We start from the raw sequence: 19,387 nt of genomic DNA, 5'->3' as shown, positions 1-19,387 counted from the left end.
CAAAAAGGGAATCATATTAGCATGATAGAACTTCTCCTAGGAGAGTACCAGGATCTCTTCTGCCTAGGAAAAAACAAACAAACAAACAAACAAACACAAAACATATTTTTTTTTCTGTTTTAAGAGTTACAGGAAAAGAGGAAATAGAAAGAAAAATAAAAATGAAACTTGTATTTTGAGAAACAAATACATTAAAATACCACTTGAAGCCTTTAATTCGAAAACCTGGGAGACATTCCTTGTTAATTTAAAATTCACTAGATAATAAAAAGCTCTACATTAATTGCAAATACTATATCATACCATATTCTATACACACATACACGAATTACACATCTAGCAATCATTTACTTGATGCTTTGGAACACAATCCTAAATCCATATGCATCCTATCCAAGAGATTACAAAAGTAAAAATTATTATTTCCTGGGCTCAGAGTGGCAGAAGGAGAAATTACAGGTCTGGGACTTCCTTGTCCTCTATCACCGTGTAAAATCTTAAGCATTTGCAAATGTGGAAAATATCGTCACTGAAAGTTTCTAGGGAAAAAAATGCTTTCCATTCATGACGCTGCCTACATGCTATCATAACTTGGACTTCCTAGAAGAAGAAGCTACATCCTCCTTAAGTGTCACCCATGAGCATTTAATTTTTTAATTTAATTTATTTATTTACTTATTTATTTATAAAACTTTTTCTTTAAATGCAATTTGGGTAACATATTATTATGTTAGGGGAGCCTGGGTGGCCCAGTGGTTTAAAACCTCTGCCTTCAGCTCGGGACATGATCCTGGTGGTCCTGGGATGGAGCCCTGCATCGGGCTCTCTGCTTGGCAGGGAGCCTGCTTCCTCCTCTCTCTCTGCCTGCCTCTCTGCCTACTTGTGATCTCTGTCAAATAAGTAGATAAAATCTTAAAAATAACATACTATTGTGTTATTATTACATTATTAACATATCATTAGTTCCAAGGGTAGAATTTAGTGATTCATCAGTCGCATAAGACACCTAGTGCTCATTCCATCAAGTGACCTCCTGAATGCCCATGAATGTTTTAGATGAATTGGACAAACTTCTTCTTCAAAAAGGCAAAACTGTATCTGAACCTTTTCAATCGCCACAGAAGGCCCTGTCACGTGTTTCGGGGTCTGGTTGATTTAACTCTAAAAGCACTAGAAATAAACTTTAGGTAAGTCACTGAGTTTCAAATCTGTCACCTGTAAAATGTGAGTGGTACTAATAGCTAATGTTTATTGAATATTTGCTATATTCCAGGCATACGCTGGGACTTTATATTGCTTATTTCATTTAATCCTTCCAATAACCTTTTAATGCAGGTTTCATTATTGTTCCCATTTCCCAGATGCAAAACTGAGACTTAGGGGTTAAGCAAATTGAAGACAATCATACAACCAGTGAGTGTCCTAGTAGGAATTCAAGACAAGGTACAGCTCAGTATGAATGCTTAACCATATTCTATAAAGTTAAATAACCCTTAAAATTTCCAGGACAGTGTCTGGCAAAGATAGTAATAAAACACAGCTGTGTATTTGAAAATAAAATCTGCCCTTAGGTATCTTTGTTTATGACAGAGGTTCTCAACTTTGGAGTATATTCAAATCACAAGGGCTATCTTAAAAAATAATAAAACTTTTGCTCATAACCCCATTACATAAAAATCGAATCAGAATCTTGGGATGGAGACTTAGGTGTCAGTTTTATTTTTTATTTTTAAAGCTTCTGGAGTTCTGATTCTCAGTAAGACAGAAGCACATACCACCCCATTTCTCTCGCCGAATGCAGTTACAAAACTTGAACAGATTGCATGGAGCAACTATTTGAAGGCTCTGAAAAGTAAAAAGTAGTAAGTAAAAAAAAGCAGGTAGATTGGAGAAGAACACAAAAATTCTCAGTCCCATTTATTAATGATTTTACTTTTTTTCTTTGGTGGTGGGGATTTGGGCTCAAGCCATCCTAAAACTCAGAAGTGACCATTGGCACAGATAGAAAGATCCTCAGGAGAAGAAAACATATCCCAATATACAAGGAGAGTGGGGGAAATCCATGATTTTATCATTTTTTCCTTTATTTCTATGTTCTTGTCCTCCCCCCCGCCTCACTCCACCCCGGTATTAGTGGCCAATAGATATTTAAAACTCTGAGGGAGGGGCCCATCCTCTCAGTTGGGAGCAACTCTGGTCTCAGGAGGGCAAGGGGAACTCTGCTACTTATTTTTCTTGTATGTCTACCCACTTGTTGGCCCTAGAAACAGACACATTGTAGAAAGTACTTGCCAGAGTGGACAAATAAAGCCCCCAGTTTTCTGCCAGAAGACCAAAGAGGGGAGCCTCAAAGAACTGGAATGCATCATGGAGACAGCAGAGAATGAGAAGCTTGAGAAAGTGACCATATGAAAGTGTTTATGCACTTCTGGTCCCATGAGCTATACAAATATAGATTTGATGCTAGCCAGCATCTCGTAGGCTTTGAGAGCTGAACTGTGGGATAAATTACTGCTCAGGTCCCAGAATGACCACTGGATGGTGCAAATGTAGGACTGAGCCAAAGAGTAATGCAAGACTTTGGAAATGGGACAGACAGCAAAACTATAGGAGGCTGTTTGGAACTTGTGACCTGAATCCAACTAGGTTGTTTGGCTGATAAAACAAATACTTCAAAAATCTCCATAGAGTTAAATAAGACCCAGGGTCTCATAAAATAACTTAAAATACCCAGGATAAGACCCCAAATCACTCAGCATAAAACCCAAAAAGAACCAGTTAAATTTCAACTTGGATGGGAAAAGGCAATCAACAAATGTCAACACTGAGGTGATAGAAATGTTGGAGTTTTTTGGCAAAGACCTTAAAGCAGCTATTACACATATGCTCCAAGAAGAGTAAACCCTCTTGGATTGACTGGGAAGATGGAATGTAGATTTCTTATCGAAGTAATGGAAGCTACCAGGTGCCTGGGTGGCTCAGTTGGCTAAGTGTCTACCTTCAGCTCAGGTCATGATCTCAGGACCCTGGGACTGAGCCCCAAGTTGGGCTCTCTGCTCAGCAGGTAATCTGCTTCTCCCTCTCCCTCTACCCCACCCCCCATTCATGCTCTGTCTCTCAAATAAATAAAATCTTTTTTAAGAGAAGAAAAGAAAGCTATGAAGAACAACTAAATAAAAAATTTAGACCTAAAAAGAAGAATAACCAAAATTAAAACTCAGTAGATGAGGTCAAGAGCAGAATGGAAAAGACAAAGAGTCAGCAAATTGAAGATCTATCAATACAAATGATCAAATCTCAACAACTGAGTGAACAAAACACTGAAAAAAAACATAAACAGAGCCTTACGGACCTACGTGACAATATCAAAATATCTAATATTCATATTATTGGAGGCCTAGATGGAGAGGAGAAAATGAAGTGCAAAAAAGAATTACTTGAAAAGAAAATTGCTGAAAATCTGAATTTTGTGAAAGACATAACCCTACAGATTCAAGAAGCTCAGGTGACTCCAAATGGGGGGTGAGGGAGGAGGGAACCCTGCAGAGAAATCCATGCCAAGACACATTATAATCAAACTGCTAAAAACTCAAGACAAAGAAAAAGTATTAAAGCAGTCAAAGCAAAAATGACACATTTCTTATAAGAAACAGTGTTTCAATAACTACGAATCTTTCATAACAAATCATGAAAGCAGAAGGACTTTAGAAAGGACTATGAATCCAGAATTCTGTATTCAGCAAAAATAATTTTAAACATTGAGGAGAAATTAAAGATATTCTCAGAAGAAGAAAACCTAAGAATTCTTAAGCAACAGACCTACCAAAATCAAAACACAAACACTTTCTAAAAGGAAGTTCAGACAGAAGGGAAATGATATCAGATGGAAATTTGTAATGTCAAGAATAAAGGAAAAGCCACAAAAAAATGTTATATGTGTGGGTAAATATAGTAGACTACTCTTTAGTTCTTGAAAACATGTAAGATGAAAAAATTATAACAATGCCTGTTTGGGTTTTAGAAATATATAGATGCAATACATAAGATGCCTAAAACATTAATGGAAGAAGGCAAAAGAATCTATATAGTGGTAAGTTTTCTCCATTCCACTTGAAGTGGTAAAATATTGACCCTAAGCAGACTGTAAAAAGTTAAGTACAGTTACTGTAATCTCTAGAGAAACTACTTTAAAAAAGCCCAAAAAACAAAACTATTCAAAGAATTATAGCCAAATACACAACAGAAAAATTAAAAGAGAATACTAAAAAAAAAAAAAAAATAATAAATTTTAAAAAATTTAAAAAAAATCAAATAACCCCAAAGAAGACAGGGATGGGGAATAAAAATAAAGATATAAAACAAAACAAAGAGTAAATTGTAGACCTAAGTCCAAACACAGTGATAGTTGCCTTAAATGTAAATAGTCTGAGCACACCAATTATATATTGCCCATATATATGCCGTCTACAAGAAACGCACTTTGAATATAATGATAAAGATAGGTTAAACGTAAAAGGATGAGAAAAGATAAGTCACACACGCCCGAATCAGAAGAAGTCTCAGTAGCTATATTAATTGTCAGGCAAAGTAGACTTCATAAAAAGGAAAATTGCTAGGGATAAAAAGGGACATTACACAGTGATAAAATGATCAATTCACCAAGAAGATGTAATAATCCTAAATTTGTATGCCCCTTACAACAACTTTCAAAATACATAAAGCAAACACTGGAAGAATTGAAAGGAGAAGCAGACCCACCCATAGTCATAGTTGGAGACTTCAATGTCTCTATCAGTCATTGACAGAATATATAGGCAAAACAGAAAAAATCAGGAAGTTGGAGAAAAGGCAACAGAGTAACATTAAAATGAGCGATAGAGGAAGAAAGATGTTTGAAATATTGCAGGCAAATATCACCTACCTCACAGTTTGCTTTATATACCTCAGTTATAAGAATGAAAATCCATATAGTACTTTCACCAGAGAACATTTTCTACAAACCAGAGGCATCCCTCTAAAAGCATTTCAGTTTGTTTCCCTAAAATATGATTGACCTGAGGCAAGTCATTTCTTACTTCTCAACTTCTTTTTCCTCATGGGCAAAATGAGGGGGTGGGGGTTGCCCCCACTCACCCCATCTTCCCTCCCACATGATTAGATTTTATCCAAGGTCCCTTCTAGCTCTGTGATTTTTCCTCTGCTTTTATTTTCCGGCGAATTTTTCCCTAGGCTGGTGTTTTCAAATCATTCAGTACTCATGGAGCCAAAATATCTTTTCATCTTCCTATTTTTTAATTTGCAAAGAAAGTATTAAAGATAAGACAGGGTGGGGACCTGAGTCACTGTCATTCAACCAAAAGGCTGTGGTCTGGAAATCTCCCCTCAGACAATAAGATTTCAAAACAAAGGTAGAAACCAACATGGAAAAAAAAAAAAAAACCCAAAAGTAGAACAAGTTCCAACCAAACATATTGCTTTATTTTCTGCTGAAATCTCTTTTTCCCCTGTCATGGAGACACAGCTTAGGCAATATTTAACCAAATATTACTTACGCGTAATGAGAAACATGGTTATACGGCACTTGGAAAGTTGTAAGTTACAAACAAAACCTGACAACTGTTCCAAGTTTGATAATATGAGAAGAAACGGAATAAATTAAAAGGTAAACCACATTCTTCTCAGCTTCCTGATGGGTTTTGTCCAAACAGCTTGAACAATTGCAAAATATCGTTCACGTGATTCCCAGGCATTCTGCTATGACCATGGGTATATGAGCGAAGTTTATTGAATATTTATAGTATTGCTCTAGCTTTAGAGCCTTCAGAAGACGTAGGCATGTAGAAGATACGGTCTCTATGATCTTCTAGTTATTTTGAGGACTCCTCACTGGGCTCTTAAATTTCAGGAGGGCAGAGAGTGTGGTTGTTTTGTGTATCACCGTGTAGCCAGTTCCTGGGACAGTGCGGCAGAGAGGATGTTCTCAGTACTAGTTAGACGATAGTAGAGGAAACTGACCACAGAGTTAATCTCAGCTAGCTCCTTACCAGAAGGATGCCTCTTCATGCAGAAGTGGATTATATGTATATGCCTTTAGGCATAAAATACTCACATACCATGGCCGATTTGTTGTATGTACATAGGTAACACACGATAAACAGATTTTGGTATTTGTTTTTACCTCTAGAGACCTCCTGACCCCAACTCCCGAAAGTAACAAGACTGATGAAAATTTTCAGTTTCCCTACTGGTTTTCTGACTGTCCAAGAGCTTCTAAAACCAGTCACCTGGGGATCTTGTTAAAATGCAGATTCTGATTCAGTGGATCTGGGACAGGACCTGAGATCTGCATTTCTTGCAAACTTCCGTTGGCTATGGTCCAATGGATGACACCTTTTGTAACAAGACAATGTCGGCATTGCCAAATAGAAATGGTGTTCGGGTCCACGTGGAGGAAGTTATCATGGTTACCATGTGCAGCCTTGATGGGGTAATGAACACAGAATTTTAAACTGGAAAATGACCATACAGCTTATTTTGGAAGCACAAACCCTTAGGTGTAGGAGGTTAAAAGTGGTCTTCCTAATGCCCTACAGGCTGCTGCGGTTTTGTTCCCACTGAGACTGGGCTTTGGGACTCCAGATTTTAATCCTGTTCTTTCCACAAGCTGCTGTGTGTCACTGGTTAAAAAAGAAGTTTAAAATCGGCCACCATGGTCTCCTGGATGGAGGAAGGGCATCTCAGTGGAGATAAAAGTTGTGTTCTAGGCTTGAAGCCAAGCCTTGTTTAGCATAACCCAGGTGACTTCTTTACCCAGATCACTGGCCTGGTGGCCTGTGTCTGGTTGAGATGAGGCCCCATGCTCAGAGCACACCAGAAAATATTTTCTGCAGCCTGGCTGGTAGTTCTGTTTCTGGGCAGGCTAGTTCAAGTCCCTGCTGCTTAGCCCCCAGACTGAATTTCTAGGGTCATCTCAACAGTGTGGTTCTCTAGCCCCACCTTGGAAAATGTCTGACTGCCCATTCGGATTTTACAACACTGGGGAATGTTACTCCTAAATAAACCTGAAGCACTATTTTAACCTGGTTTTGTCTTCATCGGACTGCAGAGGGTGCCCATTGAAAACGTAAATAAAACCCACATTTTCCAAGTTGCCCGGAGATACCAGCATTCTTCATAAAGCATTCTATGGGAGATTGTTTTCAAGGGGAAATTTTCATGCTAACCAAATCTCGGGACACCTACAAAATCTTAATTCTGTTTGTGATGTGTGCGTTCGTCATCAGATGGGTTACGTTTCGGCTCATTGGGGGAGGGGATGCACAGGCAGGAAACACCAGTAACAATTTGGACTTTTGAGCCCAAGGAAGGTACTGGTCAGGCGTCACTGTTCAACGCTGGAAGGTTTAGAACTTTCAGAATCCCTGGAATCCTTGTAGCAGTGACAGTCACTAGCTTACCCCTGAGTGAATGAAAATCTTGGAATAAATGAGTATGAACCTATTTAAGCATCCCCTTCTGAGAAACTGAGTCCTTTTCAGGGACTTTCTCTCTGGAAACTCTTCCTTTCTGCCCCCCACTCCACCACCTTCAAGTGCTGAGTTGAAAGAGACAAAGCAAGTCAGCAAGAGGCGCAAAATTTTCTCGGTACAAGGAAAGCCATAGGGAGTGGACACACGTGTCTGAGTGTGGACTGTGTCTGTAACCAGCTCTGTGACCTTTAAGTTGCTTAACTTCTCTCCTGTTTCAATTACTGGTAATAAAGTAAAGAAATTGGACTAGAGGGTTTAAAAATATATATATTTTTTAGCCTGAAATATCTAGGTGCCTACAGCTTAGTTTCTTTCTAGAGCTCATAAGCCCATCCATGGGGTTCTGACTTATGAGACAAAAGCTCATTAATAAGAACAGTGTCCTATTTAGTTTGACTTTGGAATTCACTTTAAAGAAGTCAAGATTACCTGGATGATTGAAACATATATTAAATCCCCAACAAAGTCAGGAGGAGACCATCGCACATCACATTATTAATTTTAAACTAATCAACATGGTGGTTTGGGGTTGATGGTCTATTTCATGTTGTTGGTTTTCTTTTTTTTCCTTTTCTTTTCTTTTCTTTTTTTTTTTAATCCTTTGAAGTGTTCTTCTCCCTCCTCTGTCCTCAACTTCATCTGAGGCTAGTTTAACTGTTAAATGATGGAAACTGAACCTTGACACACTCCGGTGACTCCTCTGTCAGTATCCTACCCCAGCCAGAGGTAGGGGAGGTTTCTGACATAGAAACACAAAACCCCATCATTTAACAATAAAACACTGATTCTCACAGGAAGCAGGTCTTGCTTTGTTTTAATAAAAACAGTCTTAGGGCACATACCCATGCACAAACCACGCATGGAAAAAGTGTGTCATTTGTACCTTTGGCTGAAGGAAAATGTTGACATTGTATCATGGTTAATAGAAATTGAATCAATGTCAAATCTCTAAATGACTTTCCCCCCACTGCAAATGGGAGAGGAAGAGTTTAGTATCCGGGAGAGAAAGGCAGAGGAAATTTGATCTGAAGTGACTTGGCATTTTGGTTCATGAAGAACGAGGTGCTGGGAGTCAGAGTTCAGCCTACGGAAGGGAGGAATCCGAGTACACAAAAAGATGACAAGGGAGATAACGGACAATTATAGCAGAACTCACTCCAACCCACCATGCGGCTCTGTCACTCTTCCTTAATAATGGTGGAAAATGAAATAGATGAGCGAGAGGTCTTCATGGAGTGTTGCCTCAGGGAATGCGCTGCCAAGCTCACATGTGGCATGCTGTAACTTTACTACTCAGAATCATAAAAGAGCTGGGCATGATTCCCAGAACATTGCTAACTTTTCTTCTCTCTTCTGCGGTCCACATATTATAATTGTATGATTTCTTTTTTCCAGGGCCATTTTCAACTCTAGAAATGGAGAGAGTATGCGATGCACATGTTACCTAAGTTTAGATCCATTCCCTCCCCACGAGTTCTGCCCCAACGTTTAGCTCCCATGGGAACAGTGGTGATTTAGAGGGTGTGAGAAAGACAACCCGCCTCAGTCAGACATGAAACAATACTAGCACCAGCAACCGGATTCAAACTCCTGGAGACATCATGGGGTTTGAATTCACCCAGACCCCTTGCTCCTGGCAGGTGATCTCTTCAGAATGTAAGATGTCAGCCAACTCATCTCAACTCATTCCTTTATATTCATCCCCAAAGTTCTGGGGATCATCTCCCATCCTTGCCGTTCTTCCTCCATCTCAGAGAAGGAAGGATCCTTCCTCCCTGCCAAGCCACACTCACCTTATATGTCCTGAACACATCTCCTCTCTCTGGACTCTGCGGTCTGACCCAGGCAGGCACTGGTAATGGGCTCATCAACATAACTATGTAATCCCTTTCCTCAGCTCACTCCTTTTTGCACCCTGGCCCCCTTGACCTGGGACCCCCTAGCTCTTTGGTTCAGAAAGATGGAAATATTGTCTCAGTTGTAACTGCCCACATCCAAACCTCCCTCCCAGCTCTGTGCTTGAGTCTGGATGTCACAGCCGTGGAAAAGGAAAACAAAAAGATACCTGGGAAATCCATTTCCTTACAGGCCACGTCTCTGAGTTCTAACCCCTCCCCCCCCCATCTGCCTGCACGTCCCCAACTTTCAGAGTCCTTTTAGCATCGTTTCATCCTAGACAGAGTCAGGTCATCCCGATAATTTTACCTCTCCTCTGGGTCTCTGCTCGTGGCCTTCAAGCAAGCCCTGTCTTTCTAAAACATCCTTCTCTCCACCCTGCCGCCTACCCTGTCCCATCCTGCTCTCATCTTTGTTCTCTCCAAGCTCCTTGAAGATGTACTTTTCCACATGAATAGGCTCCATCTCTGGCATAGCAGGGCACCGCGGTTTACCTCTCCTACAGATGCTTCTAAAAACTCCAGACAAAATATAAAGAAGCCATTACCTGAAGAGAAAAAGCCAAAGCAGGCAGGTTGGAGATGGAAACTGAAGCTTGGAGAAGTGACCTGCAAAGGAATGAATTTATCAGATCGATCTCTCTCTCTCTCTCTTTTTCTCTTTTCTCATAGCTTTGCCCTGAGGGCAGCCCCAAGCACAGAGCTGGGGAAGGGGTCAGCACTGAAGCCTGCTAAAACTGAGATAGTATTTCCAATTTTCTGGACTGAGAGCTGAAAGAATGGGGCCTTGTGGACCAGAGTATAGAGAGGGGAGAGTTCCCAAAGGGGTCCCACCATTCTATTGATGACCCCACACAAGGGTGTGCTCAGTCAGACCCAAAATAACACAGCAAGGCTTTGAGAGCTGAACACACCCAAAGTGAAGCCCAGTTCTCATGAAGCTCTGAGTAGTACACACACAGAACACACTCAAAGTAGCATAACAAGAGTTTTAAAAGATGAACTGAGATTAGAAGCACCACCCACAGAAGGCAAAACAGAACTTTCAGCCGGAACTTAACTAAGTTGATTGTCTGATGAATCAAACAAACAAATAAAAAAGAAAAAAGGTAACACTTTCCAGAGAATTATAATAAGGATCTACATAACAATATTCATGAAGGCCAGGATAAAATCCAAAATTGCTTAAAAATACATTAAGCTAAGAAAATGCAACCAATTCTCAAGGGAAAAGACAGGCAATATATGTCAACACTGAGATGACCCAGATGTTAACATTCTCAAGTAGAGACTTTCAAAGCAGCTATTATAACTATGACCCACAAAATAAAGGTAAAAATACAGTGAACAGAAAGAAATGAGTCCTCAACAGAAAAATGGAAACTATAAAAAGGAATTAATCAGAAACTACAACTGAAAAATAAAAGATCTCAAAATTGAAAGATTCATTGGGTAAATTCAACAGCAGAATGGAGATTATCATCTCAAAAAGAAAGAATCTGTGAGCTGGAAGATAAAGCAATAAGAATGATCCAATCTAAAGAACAGGGAGGGAAAAAATAAAATGAAAATAGACCTGTAGAACCATATCAAAAGGTCATGGGAATATATATGTCATGGGAATTCCAGAAAGAGATGAAAAAGAAACTTGAGCTGAAAACTTCCCAAATTGGAGAAAGATGTAAAGTTATAGATTAGAGCAGCTCAGTATACCCCAAACATGATTATCTCAAAGTAAACCACACCTGACAAATCACTATCAAACTACTGAAAGACAAAGATGAAAAAAAAATCTTGAAAGCTGCTAGGGAAAAATGACACATGACATGCAGGAGAACAATGATTCAAAGGACTGTGAACATCTCAGAATCCAGAGAGGCCAGAAGATAGTGGATCAATGTCTTCAAAGTGCTGAAACACCAAGAATGAAACAAGGCTATATCTAAGAGAGGCTGTAATGCAGGCTGATTACTAACTGTGGGTTCAGGTCCAGGAAATGGGACAGAAATCTAGAGATTCGTGTGGTGGTGGGAGTCAAACAAGAAAATGCCTGCTTGACAATCATCATTTGCCTGGCAACCTGAATGTCAGATCTCACACACACACACACACACACACACACACATGCATGTGTGTGTACACAGAATCCAAGAACTCATCAACAACCTAGGAGCAGGAGCTACAAGAAAGGGCTCACAGGGATGTCCGATCTGTCTAGACATTATCTGTCCTCTATACGTGTCCAAAATGCCTCACCCTTGTCTACATGATTCACTCTGCCTCAGTCCCCTACTTGCTTATCTCAATGTGACTAATATCTACTCATTCTCAACGGCCTATTCACATGCAGCCTCATTCATTCTATAACAAAAATTCCCTGAATACTTCCTATGTACTAGGACCTGAACCTCTCCATAAAGTCTTTCCAGATCTTCCTACTGAGAGCAATATCCCCCTCTCCCGAATTTGTGTTCCGATTCATCATACTCATTTTATACTTTGTGTTCGAGCTAGCTATATTAGAGCTAGCATGTAAACTGTGTATTACCTGAGCCTAGAGGCTGGGAGTCACTCAGCTTTGTGTTACCAGCACGGTCTATCGTGGTAACTGAAAGGTACTCATTGTTCAGTACTTTTCATGAACGAAGTGAGTGGATACCTTTTTTCTCCCTAAGCTAATTAAAAAACTACCAGTCATTAAGAGTAGCATGAATCATTTCTATTTTTAAAAAACCACTTGATAAAGTAATTATTTACTCTAATTAGCAAATGATTAAAAAAAAAGGTGGAAGACCAAAAGAACACTGCTATTTCTTAGAATTATCTCTCATAATTCTTTGGCATTTACCCACTTTCGTAAGACTCACAGAATGTACGCAGGGCTGGAAAAGAACTTAAGTGTGAAAGACCAAATCTTTATTTTACAAAGTAGAAAACTAAAAGGTGAAGTGTCTGCTTCAACACTCACAATCATTGGACCAGACTAGGATCTAGATCTTTCCAGTGTTCCCTCTGAATTCATGCTTCCTCTAATTCAGGGCTGGGAGATACAGATTTACTGAGATAATAGAAGACCAGAGATTGGTTGCTTGAGCCGAGATGGTTGATGACATCACTGGAGGGGCTGGTCCTCTCCTGCCCCCTCCCACCAGATTGAGGATCTATTGTGAACGTTAACCCAATGTTTGCCTAGTCCTTCCCAAGTGACTAACACTGAATTCAGCCACCACTCCTGTCTCTCTAGCCAGTTATTCTAGTTACCATTCATAACCCCATCACTTAAAGTGGGAGGGTGGTCAGTAGAAGACACTGCAGAACCCCTTACCGCCTTTGGTACCTCAGTGTCCCTACTTGTGAAGGGTCATTGAAAATAACAAGTAATCCCGGACCCGGAGATGGAATGCGTATCAGCTCACCACCAAATTAAACAGATTTCGGAGGCAAATAGAAACAAAAAGCTGGAGAAGTAGAAAGAGTTTTAGGTGTAAAAGGAAAAAAAAAAAGAACTAAAGAGATAATCCCTTTAAGGCGCTGAGTGTGTGTGTGTGTGTGTGTGTGTGTGTGTGTGTGATTCCCAAAGTAAGAGGGCCAAGGTAATACTGCCAATGCTTAACTCCAAAATAGATAAAAGGTTAAAAAAAAAAAAAGAGAGTCTGCTCTATTGAGGAAAAAAAGTCCTGAAATAACCTATCACTGGTGTTCAGAAGTCACAAGGTCATCATTCATCTTTATAAAAAGGGACTGTGAACAAAGACAAACAAGGTAAAGGATTTACTTTTACATAACATCAGGATAGGTGAAAGAAACAGCGATCATTCTGCAGGCCTCCGAGCATGACAGAGAAATCTAAAGCTTTAAGAAAGATTCTGTGAAATGCTGCACTTCTGGTTTTGACAAATGCTTGGAGATATCATGAAAGTCCTTTTGAGATGGACAGAAAATTTTGTTCACTGCTTCTTTCAAATAAGTAAAAATATATATACATTTTCAAAATCTGCCTGTCCTCTCCCTGTCTTGACCTAAAATCAGTCAGTCAGTCAACCAATCCGCAACTTTAGAGGTTTACGTCTCATTTTACTACCTTAGACCTTAATATTTCTGGACTTTAACGTGGAGTAAGGTGTTACCTCATGGTAGTTAACATGGCCAATTCCACTACTACTACCCTTGTAGTGTTCTTTTAAATCTGCTTATGCACACACACAAGAACCCATTTTTACAAAATGAGGAATGGAAAGAAAAGTCAATGTGTTCGTCCAGTGAAATCTTGACACAGAGTTATCCCTAATTCAGGGGTCAATGCATAGGAGACCAGAGTCACAGACTGACCTATAGAAAGAATAAAATATCTTCAAACTCTCCTGTTAATTTAAAAAGTTATACAAATTTGAAACTATATGCATGATATGTGCAGTTCTCTTTTACTATTAAAATGATACCCCCCACCCCCGCCCAAATTTTCTAGTAAAATGACATTCTTCAGTATAGTAAACAGAGAAAGAAAGCCCATACCACTTTTGGTTGTCTTCTAACTATTTTCAGGCTAAATGTTTTGTTTTGTTTTCCCTTTTGAATTATTAAAATCTCCATACCCACTAATGCTCTGCACTTTGCAAAAGTATAATACTAAGAAATCTTATATTTTTTTATTAACTTGCGGATTTTTCTGGGGCAGGAATATCATTGAAATGTTCCCTAAGGAGAAACCAAAAGAGAGAGGAATTTTCCTGGGCTTTCGATTGTAGCTTGTAGTGAATGGGAAAATCAGTTCTCACTTAGATCTACAGAGCTGTTTGTGAGCAGAAAATAGTTTTAATTATTGTGCCTATGCAACCAAGATTTTCTGGGACAATCCCAATTTCATTCTTTTCAATAAATGTGAATTTCTGTTAAGCTTGTAGGAAATTGTCCAACACACATACTCACAGAGGTGATTAAAGTCCATTGTGGAAAACTGTTCACTGCAGCATTATGGGTAACAACTGGAAGCAAGTAAATGCCCTTCAGTATGAGAATAGTTTAAGAAATTTTGGTACTTCATCTAATGCCAAGTAGATTTAGGCAGAGCTTTATGAACTGGCATGGAAAAATATCCAAGATATACCGTTCATTGAAAAATAGCAGGTCACAGAACAGGTGTTTAGTATACACCCAACCACATCACATTTAGGACAATTCTACCACATATGTTTGTAAACAGAAATTTTCTGCAGGACATTCCAGAAACAAACCAAAAGATTGCCTCTGGAGTTGGGATGGAAGGTTCAGGAAAAATTGAAAACTCTTATCATTCCAATATCTTAGCTCCCAGTATTTCTATGCCTCCTTCTACAAATTAAACTCTCCCGGATTCCTCCAGTCCTCATGGCTTCCCACCATGTGTGAGACTCTGTGTTGTCATGAACTCCTGCGGTCCTGGCCACAAGATGGGAGCTTGCATGAGACCGGTGTGAAATGGTTGGAAAAGAAGAGGAAGCAAATGTCACAGAACTTAAAGGGATTAAACTTAATGGGGGAACTTAACAGGATCTAGCAATGGGGTTGACTGCTGAGGGCTTCGGCCAACAGGCCAATGTGTCTAGAGAGATTAAGGATTCCAGTCACCAGCAATGTCAAGAAAGTTCTGATCAGAGGTGGGTATAGGAACTGCCAGGTAGAAGTAACACAGGAAGTTAAGCACATGGAAGCATCGTTATTCAAGTTGTCCAGTGTTTCCCTTGGACTTGGTTTGTGGTGGATGTGGCTGGCTAGTTGCAGTGTAGCCCAATATCTATTCTATTTGTCTTCCTCATAATAGAGGCCAAATGTTGTCAGGGGCTACAAAGTACTCAGGTCAAAACATTCACTTTCCAGGATGCCCAGGTGGCTCGGTTGGTTAAGCATCTGCCTTTGGCTCAGGTAATAAACCCAGGGCCCTGGGATCGAGTCCTGAGAGCCTGCTTCTCCCGGCTCCTGGCTCAGTAGGGAGTCTGCTTCTCCTTCTGCCCCTCCACCTGCTTGCTTTTTTTTTCTCTCTCTCTATCAAGTAAATAAATAAAATCTTAAAAAAAATTCACTTCCTCAAACTCTCTTAATACAGAGGTGGCACTGTTACTCAGTATTGGACAATAGGTTGAAAGCAAAGAGTCATCTGGGAGACACTTGCTGAAATTATTCTTTTCTTGATAAAATAAAAAGGACAGACTCAGCTGACTTGTGCCTTTAGCCCTTCATCTCTCAACCTGCCTGGGAACAGATTTGACGTCCACGAATGGAAAAAAGCCATCTCATAACCATAAAGACGAAAATCAAACATTGAGGATGGTAGAGCAGGTCATCCTTGATGACGTAGGGCAGATTCAGAGGTCTGAGGCTGCTGCCTCCTCTGGAGTTCCAGTTACAAAGCTAAGCTGCTGTAATCATTTCTATGGTCAAAGGTAACCCTGACCAATTCTGGATCCTCCAAAAAAAACTCTGGAGTTGAGGAAACAGAGGGCTGTCAAGATTCTGGATAGATCATGAGAGCTCTGGACAAGTGGGCTGTGATGGGGCAGAGCAGGGAAGTCTGAAAAATGGACTAAGAACCTTTAGAAGCCAGGGAGGCTGCACCTGGGAATCATGGGTCTGTTTGCAGAGCAGGATCCTCCAGGAAACAAAAGGTGGGAGGCTTCTAGCATGGTACAAAATGGGGTGGGAGAAGGTGTCACTCTTCCCAGGATCAGCTGCTTTCTGGGTTTGCAGCATGTGGGCTAGATTCATTTTCCCAGATTCTTGGTGAGGCCATTGTGATGAAATCTGCACACCATTTCCTTTGCTCCTCTGCCAGGACTCTACCAGAGCTTCGGGCCCCATTTGCATCCAGCTGCCCATGGGTGTCAATAGCTGTTGGACTTAGCAGAGTCAGTAAGTAGCCTGGGGTTGGGTACAGAGAGCAAGAGGGAAAGAATTGCCCTTTCCAGTCATCTGCCTCCTAGAAGGGCGTGCCATCTCCTGCTTCCTTCTGTTATTTTTACTAATTAAAAAAGAAAAAAAGAAAGAGAAACAAAACTCCATCGTCAAGGAAAGGTGAGTAAAAAAAGATAAATAAATAAATAAATGCTAGCTGGAAGAGTTTCTTTTTTTTTTTAATTTTTTTTTTAAACTTACTCAGAAGAATGCATTATCTGTTAGTAAGTAGTGTAAGCAATTATCTTTAGCGTGGAACTGGTATATTTTAGGCAATCCTACTGAAATGGTGTAAACAACATTTCCTGTGTCAAAAGCAGGGATCCAAGTCTGTTTTAGAATGGTCCTAATCTCCATCTATTATAATTTCCACCAATAACTTGTCTTTTTATATATGCTGGCATCTGTGTGAAAGACAGCATCCCACATTGACCAAGTCTCCATCTGGTGACAGGCGGGGGAACAGGAACGTAGACTGTCACTTTATGCAGATGGATTTCTATTAATACAAACAAGTGACCCTAAAAGAGAAATTGGCTAGCTCCAGCATAACTTTAAGAAGATTGTTCTGAATTTCCTGAAAGCAGGTTATTTCTAAATACATGGTGTTGCCTTTTAAACACAGATCAGGCATTTTGTCCTTCTAAGAGCTGGTTTTACAAAATGGGCTTGCTGTTCTGAGCCCATTTGCTTGGGGAGGGCGTGGAAGGAAAAAGATTGCAATGAAAGGGAAAGAGAGGGTCTCTTGTGGGAAAAGCCCCAAGTTGTCCTGATCACTGGTTCAGGACCAATTCAGTTATAAATCCTGGAGAGGACAGGGTGTGGGGTGAGGGGTACAAAGGGGAAGGAGAGTGGTTAAATTCATGATGACTGTTGGCCATCCCTCTTTTCTCCTTCCTTACCATGAGAATATGGAGCTTTCAAATATCCTCAGTGCATCCATTGGGTAAATTTACATTCTGAACCTACACCTAAACCTTTACCAAAGGAGTCTGCTTTCGGGAATCACTAGAAACTCCTTCATTATCTTCTTCCTCCTCAGTGACCCACCTCTGGCCAGCCATGGCAAATAGGGCACCAACTGGGCCATGGAGAGACTCACCAGAATAATAACTCCTAGTTGTAAGTAACCCAGTGGCCTATCAGTACAGATTGAGTGATATTAGATCCATGCAGCACAATACTAAGATGCAGTGAAAAATAATATTTTGGAAGAGTTTTTTTCAAACTGGCTATTTCAGTACTACTTTTCCCCAATGTTTGGCTCTACTATTCTATACTTAATACATTTCTTTAAATTGACTCAAGTTTTAAAGCACATATTCCCACCCATCCTTATCCTAAATGATGGTATCTATGACATGCGTTTGATGCGCTGATTATATTTTTCAGTACCCAGTAACCTAAACAGGGAAGTATTAAAATAAAAAAATGTTCAACTGAGTCTTAGCTAAAATCAGCCTGAGTAACCCCAGTGTTACTCTTCCTACCTTTTGGGAAAACCCTGCTTTAGAAAACTATATGGCGTTTCTGGAGCAAAGGCTATGCTGTTACTTGAAAGAAGCAAACTGTGTGATCAAAAGTTTGTGAAAATAATGTGAGTGTGTTCGTGTGTGTGTGCATGTGTGTATGACAAAGGTACATATGTATCCCCCCCATGTTAATAGTGGTTAGCTCTATTGGTCTCAGATTGACTTATTTTTTTGTTGTTGTTTGTTTTCTCACAAGTGCCACCTTGATTTAAAAGCGATGACTAACTCATTTTTTTAAACTTTATTGAGACATAATTTACGTACTATAAAGTTCATCTTTTTAAGGTATAAAATTTGATTTTTTTTGCATATCCACAGAGTTGTATACTATCAACAATACCTAGTATTAAGACATTCCATTATCCCAAAAGGAAACTCTGTACACATTACAGCCACTCTCCCATTGTCCCCTATACCCAGACCCTGGCAATCACTAATCTACTTTCTGTCCTGTGGATTTGCCTTTTCTGGAAATAACATAGAAATAGAATCAGACAATGTATAGACTTTTGTGACTAGCTTCTTTCATTTCACGTTCATCTATGTTGTACCATGTAGTAATACTTCTGTTCTTCTTGTTGTAGAATAGCATTCCACTGCCTAAATATCTCACATTGTTATTTATCCATTCATTAGTTGATAGACATTTTTTAAATTATTTCTACATTTTGTCTATTAAAATAATTCTTCTGTGAACATTTGTGTGCACGTTTACATGGACATGTATTTTCAATTTTCATGGGTCTATACCCAGGAGTAGAATTGCTGAACTACGAAATAACTCTATGTTTAACAGTTTAAGGAACTACCAAACTGCTTTCCAAAGTGGCTGCATCATTTAAAAATCCCACCAGCAGTGTATGAGGGTTCCAATATCTCCACAACCTCCCCAACATCTGTTACTTATCTGTCATTTTTATATTAGCCATCCTAGAGGATGTGAAATGGTACTGCATTATGGTTTTGATATATGTTTCCCAGATGACTAAGGATGTTGAGCATCTTTTCATGTGTTTACTAGCCCTTTGTACAGGCTTTGCTTTATTGCACTTTACAGATACCACATTTTTTATAAGTTGAAGGTTTGTGGCCATCTTGCAGCAAGCAAGCCTGTCAGTGCCATTTTTTTTTTCCTGGATCATTTGCTCATTTCACATTTCTCTGTCACATTTTGGTAATTCTTGCTTTATTTCAGTGGTCCAGAACTGAACCCACCATATATCCTAAGAAGGCATATATGTCCTTTTAGGAGAAATGTCTATTCAGATCTTTTGACTATTTTTCAATTAGGTTATTTGTCTTTTTATTAATGAGTTATAGAAGTTCTTTATATAGTCTATATACAAATCCCTTTCAGATAAATGCTTTCAAATATTTTCTCCCATTTCATTTTCTTGATAGTGTTCTTTGAAGCACAAAAGTTTTAAATTTTGATTAAGTTCCATTATATTTTATTTTATTGCTTGTGGTTTAGATGTTGTATCTAAGAGTTCATTGACTAAGGTCA

Source organism: Lontra canadensis, unplaced genomic scaffold (assembly GCF_010015895.1).
Source record: "Lontra canadensis isolate GAN:19392208 unplaced genomic scaffold, GSC_riverotter_1.0 scaffold21, whole genome shotgun sequence".
NCBI classification, from domain to species: domain Eukaryota; kingdom Metazoa; phylum Chordata; class Mammalia; order Carnivora; family Mustelidae; genus Lontra; species Lontra canadensis.
The sequence above is the reverse complement of the archived record's forward strand: the minus strand, read 5'-3'. Positions refer to the sequence as shown.